The sequence below is a fragment of the Pseudorasbora parva genome, chromosome 24 (genome assembly GCF_024679245.1).
Source record: "Pseudorasbora parva isolate DD20220531a chromosome 24, ASM2467924v1, whole genome shotgun sequence".
In the NCBI taxonomy this organism is placed as follows: domain Eukaryota; kingdom Metazoa; phylum Chordata; class Actinopteri; order Cypriniformes; family Gobionidae; genus Pseudorasbora; species Pseudorasbora parva.
In genome coordinates this window covers 14,346,209-14,363,506 of record NC_090195.1, presented here as the reverse complement: position 1 = coordinate 14,363,506, position 17,298 = coordinate 14,346,209, and the positions used below count along the sequence as shown (strand labels likewise).

At 35.5% G+C, this 17,298-nt stretch overlaps 1 protein-coding gene and 1 long non-coding RNA gene across 5 annotated transcripts in view; both read right to left on the bottom strand.

Moving 5' to 3' along the window:
* Positions 1-17,298, bottom strand: part of ctnnd2a (catenin (cadherin-associated protein), delta 2a) — a 396,135-nt gene that overhangs the window by 282,033 nt on the left and 96,804 nt on the right. The window lies entirely within an intron of this gene.
* LOC137063780 (uncharacterized) lies at positions 10,363-13,035 on the bottom strand. 4 transcript variants are annotated; one of them, XR_010901436.1, is made up of 5 exons: positions 12,471-13,035; positions 12,107-12,155; positions 11,705-11,772; positions 11,407-11,530; positions 10,363-10,447 (listed from the first exon to the last, which is right to left on the bottom strand). It is a non-coding gene; the product is annotated as an uncharacterized lncRNA (long non-coding RNA). The 4 variants fall into 4 exon arrangements; XR_010901435.1 differs by having other exon boundaries at positions 12,107-12,148; positions 12,471-13,031; XR_010901437.1 differs by lacking the exon at positions 12,107-12,155 and having other exon boundaries at positions 12,471-13,018.

Here is a 17,298-nt window from a genome sequence, read left to right as displayed (position 1 = left end):
AAAAATAGCTGAATATTGTATAACATTAAAAAAAGATTACTTATTTTAATGAGTTAAAGTAATGTAAAAACATATGTTGTCATAACTTATGATCATATGCATTTTTTATTTATTTATTTTTTTACAGTGTGACTGCATTTAAACACCAATGCTGAAATCCACCCGCATTTAGCAGGTATTAATGTCAAGCCCTGTTTGTTATAGCACTGGAGAATATACATTAAAAAATACTTTTACATAGCCTATATTTTTTTACTGTATTTTACCTCTTGCATTAAACAATTTAAATTATTATTTATTTTTATTTTTGGGGGGTTGCAACTATGTTTATTTAGGTTTTTTTAGACAAACATTAAAAGTAAAATATATTCTTTAAAAAAAAGAAAAAAGAAAGAAAATAATTACTGTAATTCTTTTGTTTTATCTCTCAAGATAGCTTAAAGTAGTTATTCTGGAACAATCCCACTATCAAACAAGGTAAATTGATATTTGTATATTGGTTAGGTCAATGTACCTAACCACTAGAGAATGTAAACCGGCAACACCTGTTGATCAAAGTTTAAAGGAAATAATGGCAAGGGAATCCTTTAAGTACAAAATAATGTAAAATTTACATTTATAAATGAAATAATACGAATTGACTGCTAATTGTGACTGAAATCTACCATTTAAAAACAGTACAAGTAAGGCTGGAGAGCCAACGAGTGAGAATTAACGCCAATGGCCACCGTAACCAACATTAGCAAAGCACATGTAATGCGGTTAAACTTCAGAAAACTCATCCTTTTAAATGAGAAACATTCTTTTCTTTCCTCCTCTACCCGCACAGCTCAGAAAAAAATAGCCATACCTTGTCTCATCCCACGCGGCAGAGCAAGCAAGATCAGCGTAAAGCCAGTCCGTCGACCATCCTTCCACTTAGCTCTTCCCATTAGAGAAATTCCTCAACTCATTACAGGCGCGGCCGGTCTGCCAGCCGCAGCTTCCAAGCACCTCGCGCACAACAGAGGCTCAGTCAGCCACAGAGGTCTCCATGGCAACAGAGGACCTAGCGCCCCCCTCTGGCATTATTTATGCAACGTTTCATCGACGAATGTCCCGCCCACCAGCCAGACAGGCAAAGCAAGCCTCCCTCCAATCACTTTCTCGTCTGCCCCTTTTTGCAGGACTGCCCGCCACCTCAAAGACCGGGCGAGAATTTCGAGTGGCTTTGGGGTGAAACGCTAAATGCCGCTCTCCTCCATTCTTCCTCCCCCCTTATCCATCCCTCGGCGCTCTGAAAAGCCTGAGAACTTTCGCTGTCTGTTCCACATCAATACGAGCCTGGAAGCCGGCGTTCCTGAGAGAGCCGGAACGATTTATCTAAAGAGCTGTCGGAATATGTTTAAATACAATGGAGACCCGCCGAGACGGTGTGCATTATCAGTGAGAGGGATGCCAGAGCGTTTCGGTAGCCAAAACTTCTCTTGCCCTTTTAGCGCTACCAAATAGTCATTATTTATTGAAAGGACACTATTTCACAGCATACGGCTAAATGACCTGTCTGGCTGCTGTCAAAGTAAATGAGAGACGGTACTGCATTTAACTAAGCCAATCTAAACATCATAAAAGCAGGGGGTTCAGAGGTTTAGTTGCTGCAGCAACAAGCTGGGAATATAAAAAGAAAGAGAAATGCTGACCGCCTGCTTTGTGTTCCCTCAATAGGGCTGGTCAGTGATGAAAGCTGATTGATAAAAAGGTTATCTCGCTTGTTCTCATGCATACCAAGTGCGCTGTCACCCTATCAACTTAAAAGCTCCCCTCTTTCCTTCTGATCTCTCCATCCTTGCAGGTGAGCTGGAGAAGATGGACAGGGAAGATTCAGTCACGCCACTGCTGAACGCAAAGTTATTGAGGCGTTCACAACATATTGGTAGCAATTATCGGCCAATATTAGAGATTGTTCTTTAATTTGTCGGCCTATATTGCATATTTAATTGTGAATGCTCACTCCTCCGATTTTTACTTTACCATTGCTGCCATCTAACACTCATTTAAAAGTTAGCCTTTAAAAACACTACATTTAAATATAGCCTGATTATACTGTTATCTAAATTCATACACTTTATTGTATTATTTGAACTCAATTCATGTAATATTTAAAAAGACTGGTTTTAGTTTGTAGTGTTTTTTTTTAAATTACAGCCATCATTTAAATATATTTTGTTGATTATATTTAACATAATATCCTATTATATTGCATATTGGATACATTAAATTAACATTTCTATTCACCAAAAATCTTGAAAAATATATCACTGTTTCCATCAAAATATTAAGCAGCAAAACTGTTTTCAATATTAATAATAATATTTTGAAGTGTAATTATTTGTAATAATACAACTGAAGTCTAGATTAATGATGCTGAAAATTCAGCGTTGCCATCACAATAATAAATTACTTTTTTGGAATCAAATAGTTATTTCAAATGTTATTAATATGTCACACTTTATTATGGTTACTACAGCATTTTTTTTTAATCAAATGTAGTCTAGATGAAAATAAGTGACCACATATAATCAATGCCAAACTTTTGAACAGTAGTGTTTTAAAGGGATGGTGAATTGAGAAATTAACTTTCTCTTTGAGAAAGTTGAGCTTTTGATATATAAAAGGTCATGGTAATATAAGAATATCCTGTAAGTTTCAGAGCTGAAAACTTCCTTGTTAGTCAAAGAAAAGCTTTTATTGACACCAGGCCCAGAAAACGATCAATCTTAGAATGTGCCAGGCTGTGACGTCAGAGTGTGGTGAAACACCGCCTTAACTGAAGAAGACAAACGGCTGATTCTGTAGCCCCACGCACCGACTTGTGCCCCTGACAAGACGCATGCCCACATAGAGCTAAACCAGATCAAACTTCTAAGCAATAAACATCCTTCATAAGCTTCTTTCAGATTCCAATATTATGAATGCATGGATGAACTTTATGTTTAATGAATATCCAGCTCACATGGGCAAGACAATGATCATTTGTTCCTTCATTTCACCACGGATTAGTTTGTAAACGAGACAGGATTTGCAGACAGGATGATCGTTTGATTATGTCTAGGTGTCTAACTGAACATACCTTAGCATGCTGTCAAGGGCTGAAGAATGCTGATTTGTCTGCTGAGTCTTTGAGTCTTTTGCGTGAGTGTGTGTGTGTGTGTGTGTGTGTGTACACTTCACACTTATATCCATCAATCAGGTGGGCCAAGTAATAAAAAAAAAAATCCAAATAATCGCGGGTGGATGAGGGATAAATCATTGTGTTTGTTTGATAAAGATATTTTGCGAGCCCTGTGGGCGAATCATTCCGTTTGCCGTTTCTACACACACTTTCAAAACAATCCCTCATTTACTGACAGGGGAGCTGAGGCTCATTAAATTTGCAAATCTTATCCAATCCTAGCTGTGAGCATTTACTTCCGAGTCTTTAGAGTGGCACACCCATAAAAAAACGAGCGTTCCAGGAGAGAGCCTCAAAACCAGGGTAGAAAATAGCCCATTAATTATTCATTATGATGTTTTTGAATGTTTAAACCACACAAATGTCATACGTTGACCTCAGACAACAGTACATGTTCATGACACCATTAATATTTGCCATGGGGCTGTACATTCAGGTGAACAAAAGACTGGTATAAAACATGATACAGAACCCACATGACTTACTACAAAAGCACACAATATTTCTACTTGACATCACACAAATAAATTGTTCTTGTGTGGTCTCCTTTCGTGATACTCTACTGCAAGGGTTTCGTTCACACTGATCAGCTCAGGCAGAGAATATCCTATTTCAGCCCCCCCCCAGAGAAACCACCTGTATCCCTATAGAATGAACAATAGGTCATGTGATCTGACGGCTGAGCGAACCCTTCCATCTCTCTGTTTCAGACTAAGATGAGAAGTCTGAGGTCGTCTAACCTGGTGCTCAGGCCCTATTTTGATAGCACCGCCCCACACATACGTAACCCAGGCAATGACTATGGCAGAATCTGTGTGTAACTAATCCAGGTCGAATATATTCAATGAAAAAGACACCCCTTCTATCACAAAAACACAAACTGTTCTTATGACAACTCGATAGAACACGAGCTGACAGCTAATGACATTACAATTATGACAAGATTAGAGTTACAGCGATCACAAAACACAAACAGTTCTCATGAACAACACGATAGAACACAAGCTTGATAGTCCAGCTAACGACATATTACAGTTATGACAAGATTAGAGTTATAGCGATCACAAAACACAAACAGTTCTCATGAACAACACGATAGAACACAAGCTCATACGGTGTGGAAATGAACGGGTCTTTATCATCGCTGAAGTGAGCGACAATACGATCGCAAATGGACAAACAAGCGAACATGACACACGAGCATATTCAAGTAAAAGCCAGCATATATTAGTTCTTTCTTAGCTAATGTTCGTCCTGTCTGTCGTGTGTTTTGAATAATAATGCGCACTGAGCCTCTCGTCTCAATATAGACACGCCCCTGACCTGCTGATTGGCTACAAGTTTGTTATTGCACTCGGCCCGAGTCCTTTTACTAAAACGGTTTTGAAATAACACTTACCCCACCTTTAAAAGCATCATAAATGACTAATGGAGTTTCGTCTGATTTGAAATACTTTAAACATTTTAAAACCATGAACATTAGCTTTGAATGGTTTAAATGTCAAAACATGAATTTTAAAGAAATACTGTGTCTAGCAACAAACAAACAAAAAATAGAACACTATGTAAATACAGTATATAAAAATAGTAGCCTGACAAGCCAGACCCACATTAAGATTAAGACCGCAGTTCGCCAGTTTCTGTGTTTACTAGAAGCGCGCAAGCGCAACTCGGCCGTCATTATGTTAAGCCCCGCCCACCGACTCTATACACGATGCGATTGGCCCGACCAGAGTTTGCCGTTTACAGCTCAGAAGTGTATTGAGAGTTGATAGACGACACTCGCGGCAGATTAGATTTGCTGCCGCTAGGGTGCGTCTAGATTTCTAAGCTATAAAAATAGCCCAGTCTGAATAAAAAACAAAACAATATCAACCAATAACCATTACAGTACAATATATTATTGTCAATTTCAAAATCTACTAAAGACAATGGCAATGGACATTTTTGGTTTTAAAACTTTGTGAATTTGTTTTTTTTTTCATTTAAATCAGCAATTGTATATGCACAGCCATTGAAAAACAGTATCTTTATGATTTTCTATGTTTTTAGAGGTCTCTTATGGTCACCAATGCTGCATTTTAGCTGATTAAAAATACAGAAAAAATTGTGATATTGTGAAATATTATTAAAAGGTAAAATAATTGTTTTATATTTGATTATAATTTAAAATGTATTTTATTCATGTGATGGCAAAGCTGAATTTTCAGCATCATTCCTCCAGTTGTCAGTGTCACATGACCCTTCAGAAATCATTCTAAAATGATTTGCTTGTATGATTATCAATGTTGAAAACAGTTGTCTAAAACTTTTTTTTTAGGATTCTTTGATGAATAGAAAGTTCAAAAAAACCGTATTTATTTTAAATATAATTTTTTCTATCATCATAAATGTCTTTATGGTCACTTGATAAACTGAATGCATCCTTATTGAATAAATATATTACTGGTACATTACTCTTTATTAAGTACTTTGGGGGTTTTTTTCTGTTCCAGGAGAGAGCCTCAAAATCAGTGTAGAAAATAGCTTATTACTTATTAGTTATGATGTTTTTGAATGTAAAAAACCACACGAACGTCATTAGTTGACCTCACAAAACAGTATAAAAAAAATGTAAAAAGCCATTTCATTACACCTTTAAAAATCTTAGAGATCAAAAACTTTTAAACACCTGAATCTGTCTTAATATCCATCCCTAATAATATAACTATTGAGTATCAGTAAAAAACTAGGCCCTTTAACTTTTAACTTGATCTGAATTTGACTATTCACTGCTTTAAAGTTCTTGTGTTGATATTATGCAATACAAGCTTTGAAGAGTTATGTCAAAAAAAGTTAGTATACCAAAGCAGGTTCGATGGAAAAGGTTGATAAACAGGAACATTTTGAATGCATGTAAAGGAGTTATGACTTATGCTAGATCACTGTGTAATATCATACCATATAAAGTGACATTTAACATTAATTTATATGAATCGTGTCAAATTGTACTGATGTAGAAAAATGACAAAATACAATTTTATTGAGAACTAAGAATGAAAAAAAAAACCCGTCCAATTCCCAAACGTGTTTTTTCCAAACAACAAACATTAGAGATATAACAACAAAAATCTCCACCTGTTGTCTATTTTAAGACTGCGCTGTTTGATTACGGTATCCTCAGAGTGGGTGAATTTGGTTCACGTGATCCAATAATTACGTTTAGAGAACGAGAGAAAGAAAAGATGTGAAAAAGATAGACTAAGAACGACGGCAATGTGAGAGAAAGAGAGAGAGCAGACATCATCAGCATTCTGTGATGAATGGCCCAATTAAGTCAGTTCAAACCACGGCCTCTGCCTGTCACGTCTGCTCTTCAACGAGACTAAGAATAGCCAATTTACCCCAACACATACATAAACAAACTACACTGGGCAAACAGCCTTTCCCTTACCAGAGGAACGAAACAAAACAAAAAATACACTGTGCTTCTGAAAAAACTCGCTTAACCTTTACAGGTTTGCAAAAGGAAATTTATCTTCTGGAAGTATCATGAGAATGATTATTGTGTAATGTGACAGGACGGACATAAATTAAGCCAACAGAAGATTTCAGGCTTCATATACAGAGAAACGTGAATAGCCCGGCAGTATCTCACTCCTTTATTTCCCTCATGGTGACTTGGAGATTACAAAGTGTCAAATGGTTCAGTAAAGCGATTCGAGTCACATAGCTAAATAGTTATGACATCCCACAACATCTAAATATCTGAGCTACATTGAAAACAGCTTTAAAACAGGATCGCGGACAGTGAAGGATACTCAAATTCTGGCTAATATCCATACGCCAATATTCATTTTCATGATATGGCTGATAAGCGATAAACTGCCAAAATAAAAAAATTGGATTTTTTAATCGAAATAAATTAACAATTAAACACTAAAGACTAAAATCCATTGTTTAAATGCTAAGTGACTTTTATATTTAATGTCCACTTTATTAAGGTGTTCTTTTTACAGTGTAATTATACAATTAAGTAGGCTACTGAGTAATATTAATTTACAACATATATTGTTTTATATAATTAGGGTTTGGGTTACTTCATGTAAACTATGTGTAATGTGAAACGTGTAAAAAGAAAAATAGATTGTTCAAAATTAAGACATGAATTTTATGATCCAGTATAGCCCCATTTGGAGCAGACGTCGCAGTTATGTCCTTTGGCAGCAAGAAAATGGGCAAAATCCACAGAATAAGAGACAACTGTTTAAATGTGCCTTTGCTATGTTTGTCAGAATGCAAAAAAATCGTAGTTTTTATAGAATTCTGTCGTTGAAGACACCCTTTGAAGCTAAACGCAGACATTAATGTTGCAAGTCACAGACTGGATTGATGAAACCTGCAATGGTTGGTTAATATAAAGCAAGAATTTGATGTAAACAGCAAGTCTACATGATATTCACATATGCAGTTCATAGGAGACATAGCAGTATGACATAATATTAAAACTTATCACATGTTACATGAATAACATTTAAATATAGCCTATTACGTACCTCACAAAAGACTATAAACTCACAATTCTGAGGAAAAAAGACTGAAAAACGAGTATCTCACAATTCTGTTTATCCTTCTAAGAATTGTGAGGTATAAACTCAGATTTGTAAGAAAAATCACAATTGTAAGACAAACTTTTTTTGCATATTTTATCCCCTAATTTTCTGCAAACAACCTCCGCCCACTATTTTTTTTGATCGCTGTTTGCGAACACAAAATTGGCCTACAGTTGAATACCCATTATTCTGCTAGGAATTGACTTCATCCAATAAAACTCTTTTGTTGGTTAAAAGTAAAATGACTTAGAAAAGCACATCATGGGTGATTCTAAAGCCCCTTTCACACTGCACGTCAGACCCGCAATATTCCCGGAACATTGCCGGGTCGCCTTCTGTGTGAAAGCAACCACGTCCCGGAATTGATTACCGAATTCGACCCGGGTTGGGGACCTAGTAACATTGCGGGGTTCGACCTGGGACGAGCGCTGTGTGAACAAAAGCCGAAACTAATGCCGCAACGTGTACGTAGTTATCATGCGACTCCTAGAGCTTGTTTTTTCAATAATACAACCCTGCAGTGCCAGAAGAGCTAGTCGGTGTTTTAAACGCAGAGAGTGTTCGTATACAAAAGAAACTATAATTAAACAAGCAGAAATGTGCGCAAACTGGACACAAGCCGAGACCACGGAGCTCCTTACTATCTGCGCTGAAGCTGCTCGCCATTATACACCACATCCGGATGTCACGTGTCAACTCGACCCGGGACCGTTAAGCGTTGTGTGTGAAAGCGCACATATTACGGTATTTCGCTGGCAGTGTGAATGGACCAAATCTAGCGGCCCGGGAACAAATGCCGGGTCGCATTATCCATGTATTTGCCGGAATCGTAGTGTGAAAGGGGCATAAAATTGCAGGTACATTTGGTGTCCAGTCAGAATCTCTCTTCCCCCCCCCCCCCCCCCCCCCCCCCCAGCTTTTTTCAAATGGTTATATTTTTTATTTTAATTTTAATAACTTGTTACTCATTGTGATGGATCACAAGATGTTACAGGCAAATTTTCTGTATTTTCTGCCTTATACAGCTGAAAACTGTGATTTCTTGTTGTCCGAATTAGTCAGTGCATTTATTCCATCATGTATAATTGAGTAATCTAAATATTTGTTTTAACTTTTTCTTTTGGTAATATTTTATTTATTGAATTTATAAAAGCCCTAAATAGTGATTTTCCAATTTCTACAACATTAAATTGTCTAAAATTTATCTTTCATCCTATAAAAAAATGTGTTGTGTCAACTCTGTTACCATACCATACTTTGCCTTTAAATTGGTGGAATCATCTCCCACAACTATAAGGTACAGGAAATGATGTCACTTCCCTCACTGATCAAATCTGAAGCACTGAAAGGTGTGTGTGCTCTCTCTGAGAAAACATTTTCATCTAAAATGTTCTTACACCAAGAGTTATTGGAATTTTTGGCTAAAAAGTTTAAAACCGCCAATTATTTTACTGTCAAACTCTGTAACAATGTTGACAGTATGTAACAGAATTGACAGTAACAGTTGGCAAACAATTCTATAAAGCAAACAGTTCTCATTAAAAGTAAAAAAAATAAAAATAAAAAAAGGAAGTACCTTAGGTTTGGCAAGCACCAATTTATTAAATCTGCACTGTAAAAAGATAACTGTGAAAAATACAGCAACTTGCTGGCAGCAATTAGCTTGTAAGTTGCTGTATTTCATTTCACAGTATTCTTACTGTAAATATAATCGCAGTAACTTTTTAATTACTGTAAAAAAATGTACAGTAATAATCACAGTACTGTATTTTATAATTATACTGTAATCAGGATTACTGCATTAATTTTGTGTACTGTAAAATAAAGACACTGTCACAAATGCCATTTATTTTCTCACTTTTAATTTCAAAAATTCATAAAAAAAATAGTATAGCATAATTTGTTCAATGTTACAATTTATCTGTACATTTTTTATTTCATCACTTTTCTGAACATACAAAAAAACACTTTTCTGAACAAACAAAATCAATATTTATTAAAATGTTTGGATAAAATTACAAATGTATAAAAATGTAATTATTTAAAAACAGCAGGATTTCAAATCTATATATTTTCTGAACATATAAATTTTTTTCAATAAGTTAACATTTCTCTGTGAACAATTTATTTCATTTCAGCACTTTTTTGAGCAAACAAAACAATCAATATGTATTCAAATGTTTGGGTAAAATTACAAATCTATAAAAATTAAATGATTTAAAGGGATAGTTCACCCAAAATGTTTAATTGTGTCATCATTTACTCACCCTCAACCTGTATAAATTTCTTTCTTTTGCTGAACACAAAGAAAGATATTTTGAAGAATGTCGGTAACCAGACAGTTGATGGGTCCCATTGACTTCCTTAGTAGAAAAAAAAATACTAAGGAAGTCAATGGGACCCATCAACTGTCTGGTTACCGACATTCTTCAAAATATCTTTCTTTGTGTTCAGCAAAAGAAAGAAATTCATACAGGTTGAGGGTGAGTAAATGATGACACAATTGAAATTTTTGGGTGAACTATCCCTTTAAAAACAGAAGGATTTCAAACCTGAATATTGTTTTTCTCCAATAATGTTTTTTTTCCATAACTATTATTCTTTTAAAACTTGACCTGGACTTCCTGGGCCTGAGTCTTCTGCCCTGTAGAAGAAGAAATTCATTATTAATGTAAAAGTTTAAAAGTAAGACAGATGGGTTGATGACATACACATAAAGTTTTAAATAAATATTAGTATTTTTTATATGCTTTGTTGGTGGTTTGTGGAGTAGCATCCCCCGGGGCTGATATTTTTTTATAGCTTTACAAAAGATGTAAAATGTAAATGTATTTTTGTTAACACAAACTGTAACATCTGTAAAAATAACAACCTATTTTTAAAAGATAAAATGTAAATATTATGGAGTTGCAACTCGACTCTTATTAGACAGAATTGGTTTCTGTCATTTGCCATTACTTTAATATTTAATAACTGTCTACATGAATATTATAAAATTGTACATGAATATCCCACATTTCTGCCACAATACCATGTTTGCAGTTAGTGATACAACAGTGAAATTTATGTTTGTGAGTTCTGAATGGAAAAGTATTCTAACTGGCTGGTGTTGTCACACAATGTTCCTCCTGTTTTTCATGTCAGTGTTGTTGAATCACCTTGTGTTGACGCTGTAAAACTGCCTGATTTGAAAATGATGCTTGGCAGGCCTAAAGGGATAGTTCGCTTTAAAATGAAAATGCTATTATCACATACTCAACCTCAAGTTGTTTCAAATCTGTATGAATTTCTTTCTTCTGCTGAACACAAAAGAGGATATTTTGAAGAATGTCGGTAACCAAACAGTTAACTGGAGCCAGTGACTTCCATAGTATTTTTTTTTTTACTATTATGGAAGTCACTGGCTCCAGTTAACTGTTTGGTTACCAACATTCTTCAAAATATCCTCTTTTGTGTTCAGCAGAAGAAAGAAATTCATACAGGTTTGAAACAACTTGAGAATAAATTTTAAAATGAACTATCCCTTTAATAGACAAGTTGCTGGCCACCCCTGACTTTCAATCACCATTTAAAGGTATTCAAGGTAACAATTAAAAGTCTCACCTGGAATTAGTTGTTCTGCCAGTCATACTCGATGAAGTCCCTGATGACCACCTTCCCAGTTTGTCTGCTAATCTGGACCTTTGAATTGCACTCGCTGTGCTCTGGGTTAATTCTGACGAAGAATCTGAAAATAAAAACATTAGGCTATGCATTACCCTATCCAAGAAAAAATACCTATTTTTTTTCTATTGGATCAGTAACAACTAGAGATTTTTGGAATGTAAGTGCAAGATGCTTTATATGTGAAGTAACCCTTAATATTGGCATCTATTGTGTATGTTGAGTGCTTGGATCTTACCGAGCATGATGAGTCTGGGAGTGTTTGGCAGGAAATCTGAGCCTCAGCGTTTGCTTAGGTGGAAGTTTCTTGTAACACAAAATAAAACGAAAACACAGTTTTAGAAATCACAAGTTCAATATTCATAAGAGAAAGTGTGTGGCAATACTGTAAAAAATTACAATTTCAAATAATTTTTATTTAAAGCTAACGTAGCTACTATTTAATAAAATAAAAGACGTTATAAATGTAATTTCGCCAGATAAGACAAATATTAATACAATATATGCTCCCAAAAGTCGGGAATGGCACTCTATTAACAATCTAACTTATAGTTTCTGCAGCTTGAAGGCAATGAAGTTCAGAAAAATCATGAAATTATTAAGAATATGTTAAGTAACGTAGCTTAACAGATAACGTTACCTTTAGCTGGCTGCGTTTTCTCGGCCCGCTTAACTTCAATGTCTGATTCCTCAGGCGGCAACAGCAAGCATGAAGAGAAAAGAAACGAGAGATTATTAAACGGCTACCGCGCCAATAAATACAAAAAATTACACCATTTTAAATTAATGTCATTTCCCAATGCTAACGTTAGTCTTTAATCAAATTAAAGACGTTAAAAATGTAATGTTGCCGGATAAGACACATCTTAATACAGCCTATAGCCCATGTATGCTCCCACAAGTTTGAATAGCATTTTACCAATCTAGTTTCTGGGGGTTTCCATTCAGAAAAATCATGATTAATCACTATGAAAAATATGTTAAGTTAGGCCTAACGTACATACCTCAGCTGCGTTTGCTTTCAGCTCGAGACCGTCGAGAGTCGGCAGGCTTTGGCTCACTGCCTCACGCGCATGTGGTGACAGGAAAAAAAAGCGATCACATTATGTGACGGATCAGCACCAAAAGAGATCACATCCACAATTTAATTTTTATTTAACAATACTATCCTTCTATAAATTAATGACGTTATCAAATGTTGCCAGACTAGAAAATATATCGAAATCATGCAGAAATATTTGTGGAAATAAAATTATAAAATGCACACACAGCATGAGACGAGTTTACTAGAAAGTGTGCCGCTCATTACTCTTTTCTCTCTCAGTGCACTCTTAAAGTTGAACAAACAGTTGACTTTACAAGAGTAAACTTTGGAAATACATTATGTTACCTTTCTGAAGTAAAAATTCGGATGAAAGTGGGGAATCTCGTAGCTTTCCTTGGCTGAAAAAAAAAATATTCTAGAAAATGCTGTATTGTGATTCACAGGAGAGAAAAAAAAATACTGTAGAATTTACCCGCCATTGAAAAAAGACCATGATGCTTTGCAGATCTACAGCAACATGCTGTATACAGGTTCTACAGTAAGAATTTTCTCATTTTACAGTAATAATGCTGTGAAAACTACAGATATTGGTTACAGTGTGTATATGCTTACAATAAGATACTAGAGATAATTTCTGTTAGTAAACAGTTTTCCCAAACTTTTTGAAATACAGAATGTATCCCCAATTATAGAATCACTCATATGTTTGCCCATTTGTTAGATAATACAAAGACATTCAGTCATTTGTGGCTAGTGTCCATTCAATTACCTTTTGAGGCTGATGTATGCCTATTATATATACATATCGATATTCCATCACTCACCCCGTTCCAGATATGGTCCACTGATCATCACATATCTTCAACCACAACTTAAAATTGACAAATAAGCTAACCATACTCCAAGGTCACACTCACACACAAACACATACACACACAAAGTAGCACAAAACATGGCTTTTACCACCAAAAGAAGTTCCTTCTCTTATGAAGTTAGACTACTGGCACAACAAAACAGGATTTTGAAATGTCAGCGACTGAATGCCAACTCACAGTTATGCTTCTGTGCTTCAGCACTGAACACTCAAGTAACTTCTAGCTGGCTGAATCCATTCACCCTGATTTGGTTCCACATTGGACGTTAATTCATCGATCCTCAGAGACATTTGTTTTGATATACTAACCCCTAGAAAGGCAGGTTCTCAGTCTCCGTCTCAAGAGAGTGCCAGCATTGCTCAACACATTCAGTGAAACTAAAGAAAAAGCAAAAGGTCAGCTGGAACACCGGAGAAAACAATATAACAGTCACAGGAGAGAAATCCCTTTTTTCCAGCACTTTTACTCTTCTAGTGCGCTGAGCATGTGCGAATATAAAGAACTGCACAGCACACGTTCTCATAAGGGTGGAGAGAGTGACAGGTTCAGAAAATGAGCTCTGGAACAGATGAATATATCTGGACTGAGATATGTGATGTGCATCGCTGGGCTTTGAAGGATGGGGGTTCAAGAAGTCAGTCCTTGACAAAACTTTATTATGTGTGGGAATAAAAAAGGGGGGATGGGGTGTCTCTCTCTTACACTTCTCACATGCACACATAGGTGCTCATTTATGAGGGCAGTCAGTTCACCTTTAAAAGTTTAGTTCACCCAAATTTTTTTATTCTGTCATCATTTACTCACCCATCCCCAAACTGTTCCCACATAGCTGGGAGCATGAATTTGTCAAAATGTCTTGGTATGCTGAAGCATTAAGAGTTCCTTTCACCGGAACTAAGGGACCAACCCCTGGATTTACACCACTGCATCTGGTGCTTTGCATTGCACTCAGTGATGTATGGCTTGGATCCAGCTGCTCTGCCATGGAAACTCATTCCATGAAGCTCTCTACACACTGTTCTTGAGCTAATCTGAAGGCCACACAAAGTTTGGACGTCTGTAGGTATTGACTCAGCAGGAAGTTGGTGACTTCAGCGCACTGTGCACCTCAGCATGCGCTGACACCTCTCTGTGATTTTACGTGGCCTACCACTTTGTGGCTGAGTTGCTATTGTTCCTAATTGCTTCCACTTTGTTCTAATACCACTAACAGTTGACTATGTTTACTATATTTAGTAGTGAGGAAATTCATGAATAGTCTTAGTGCAAAAGGTGGCCACCTATCACGGTACCACGCTTAAATTCACGGAGCTCCTGAGAGTTACTTATTCTCATTTCATTTGGAGGGGTGTCCCAATACTTTTGGAAATATAGTGTACCAGCAAGAGCAAAATTCTATGCTTACTAGTCCATCTTTGACCCTTAACATCTCATGACACCTAAAGACCAAGCCTTGATTAGCATGCGATGGTATAAAGCTCGATTAAAACATTCAAAATACCTGTTCTTCCTCTTTCCCTGTGATAGGACACGTTTCTGTTATCTAAGAAGGTGCCATTAGGTTTTATAATCTCTTCTGAAGTGCACTTGAACTATACATTAATCTATTCTACACATTCCCATGATTTATTGGCTAGTGCTAAAGAGTAATTTGTTATTTCCCATGGCATTATGATTAACTGCAGATGTATAATCAAAATGACTTTAATAAAATGAAAATAATAAGGGGCTTTTTTAAGTACATGACCTTTTGTACATCTTAAGGAATAATTAAAGTGAATAAAAATTGGCCAAAAGTTAACAGTTCGTTCAAATTCAATATATATTAATAATATATATTAATAATATATATATATATATATATATATATATATATATATATATATATATATATATATATATATATATATATATATATATAAAAAATCAATAAATAATTGTATTAATTTTAAATTATTTCATTTAGTTGCGAAGACATAATTTCTCATTTCCATTTATTTTAACTATGTACTAAAATAACTGACATAATAAATAAACAAAAATAAATTAAAACTAATAAAAATTACAAAAAACATAATTACTACAACAATATATAGTAATATATATATATAGTAATATATATATATATATATATATATATATATATACACACATACATACATACATACACACGCACGCACGCACACACACACACACACACACACACACACACACACACACACACACACACACACACACACACACACACACACACACACACACACACACACACACACACACACACACACACACACACACACACACAGGTCTAATTGAGAGTGTTTTAGGGTATAATATTACAGTGTGGTACAGACGAGTTACTTTGGTATATAAAGTAAAATTAGAATTATAAGAGTAGCAGGAAAAATTATAGGATTAAAGAAAAAAAAAAGTTGCCCAGTTATACTGCTGTTCAGAGAAAAGCTTTGATTATAACAAGAGGCACAACACACCCCTTGAATTATGTTTTTGAATTATTACCATCACATCCTCGTTATAGAGTGCCAAAAGCAATTAAAGCAATATATAAACAAACTTTCGTACCAAATGCAATAAGTCTTTTGAATAAGAGGTAAGAAATGTGAATATTTGAATTTTGTCATGGTGGATGTATTTTATTTTTAGATGTCTTTATTGGATGTTGTGTACTGTTAACAGTATTGTGATTGTGTGGCGAGACCAAAGATCAATTTTATCAACAATTAAGTACAACTAAACTCTCTCTCTCTCTCTCTCTCTCTCTCTCTCTCTCTCTCTCTCTCTCTCTCTCTCTCTCTCTCTCTCTCTCTCTCTCTCTCTCTCTCTCTCTAAATTAAACATTATATAACTATGAATAAATGAACACTATATTTATATATTTATTACACATACTGGTGCGCATTCATGTTGGAACAGTACGGTACCATCCCCAAACTGATCGCACAAATTTGGGAGCATGAAATTGTCTAAAATGTCTTGATGCTGTCTTGAAGTGTTATTTTACATTTGATTACTTTAATTTCTGTAGTATTTCTTACCTAAATATACTGAATATACTTAAGGACATGTTTATTTAATTTGTCTATTTATTCTATTGTATGTATTTATGCTATCGTTTGCAATTTTATATTTTATTGCTGACAGTTTACTTTTCTTTTTTATGTAAATGTAGTTCAATGATTCAAATTAAGCCTCCCTGTGCAGTGTGTAAGCCATTTTAACAAAATTAACCAAATTATAAAAATATTATGAGATAAATTATCTGCATGGCAGTTTTACCCGTCACTACTATCCAGCGATTTTTTATGTGATTGTTCAATACCAAAATGTGATGGTGGATGAAAATAACACTGATTCTTTGTTAAAAGCAATGTCTAATGATAGACTAGTTCTTTCTAGTTAAATGTTACATCACACAGTGTTCACACAGAGAACTCTAATTTTGTTAGGCCTATCTCATTAGACACTGGCATGGTGCATGAGAAACCGAATCCTGGGACGGATGAGTTCATGATTAAATCTTCAACATCAACAACGCAGTGCAGAACTAACACAAAGAACATGCACCGCTGGAGAGATGATATTGGCTTCCCACTGTTCCTGTCTCATTTGAGTTTCACCTAACACAACGTGTCGCCATTACTGGCATGCTCAATGGCATTTCTAATCAGTACTTTGCTTAAGGCTTCTGAGGGGATGCTGGGGAGATCATTTGTTAGAGAGATATGCACACACAGCTAACATTCTTTTCTGGTAATTGCCATTAATGGTTACACCCAGGCAGGGTTTCTCTTCATAAAAAACCCATAAACAAATGTCTCGGCAAAGTCACCAGTGCTCAAAAGAAGACTAAATACGTTTGGTGATGCCCGTGGGCCACATTTCACAAAGCCC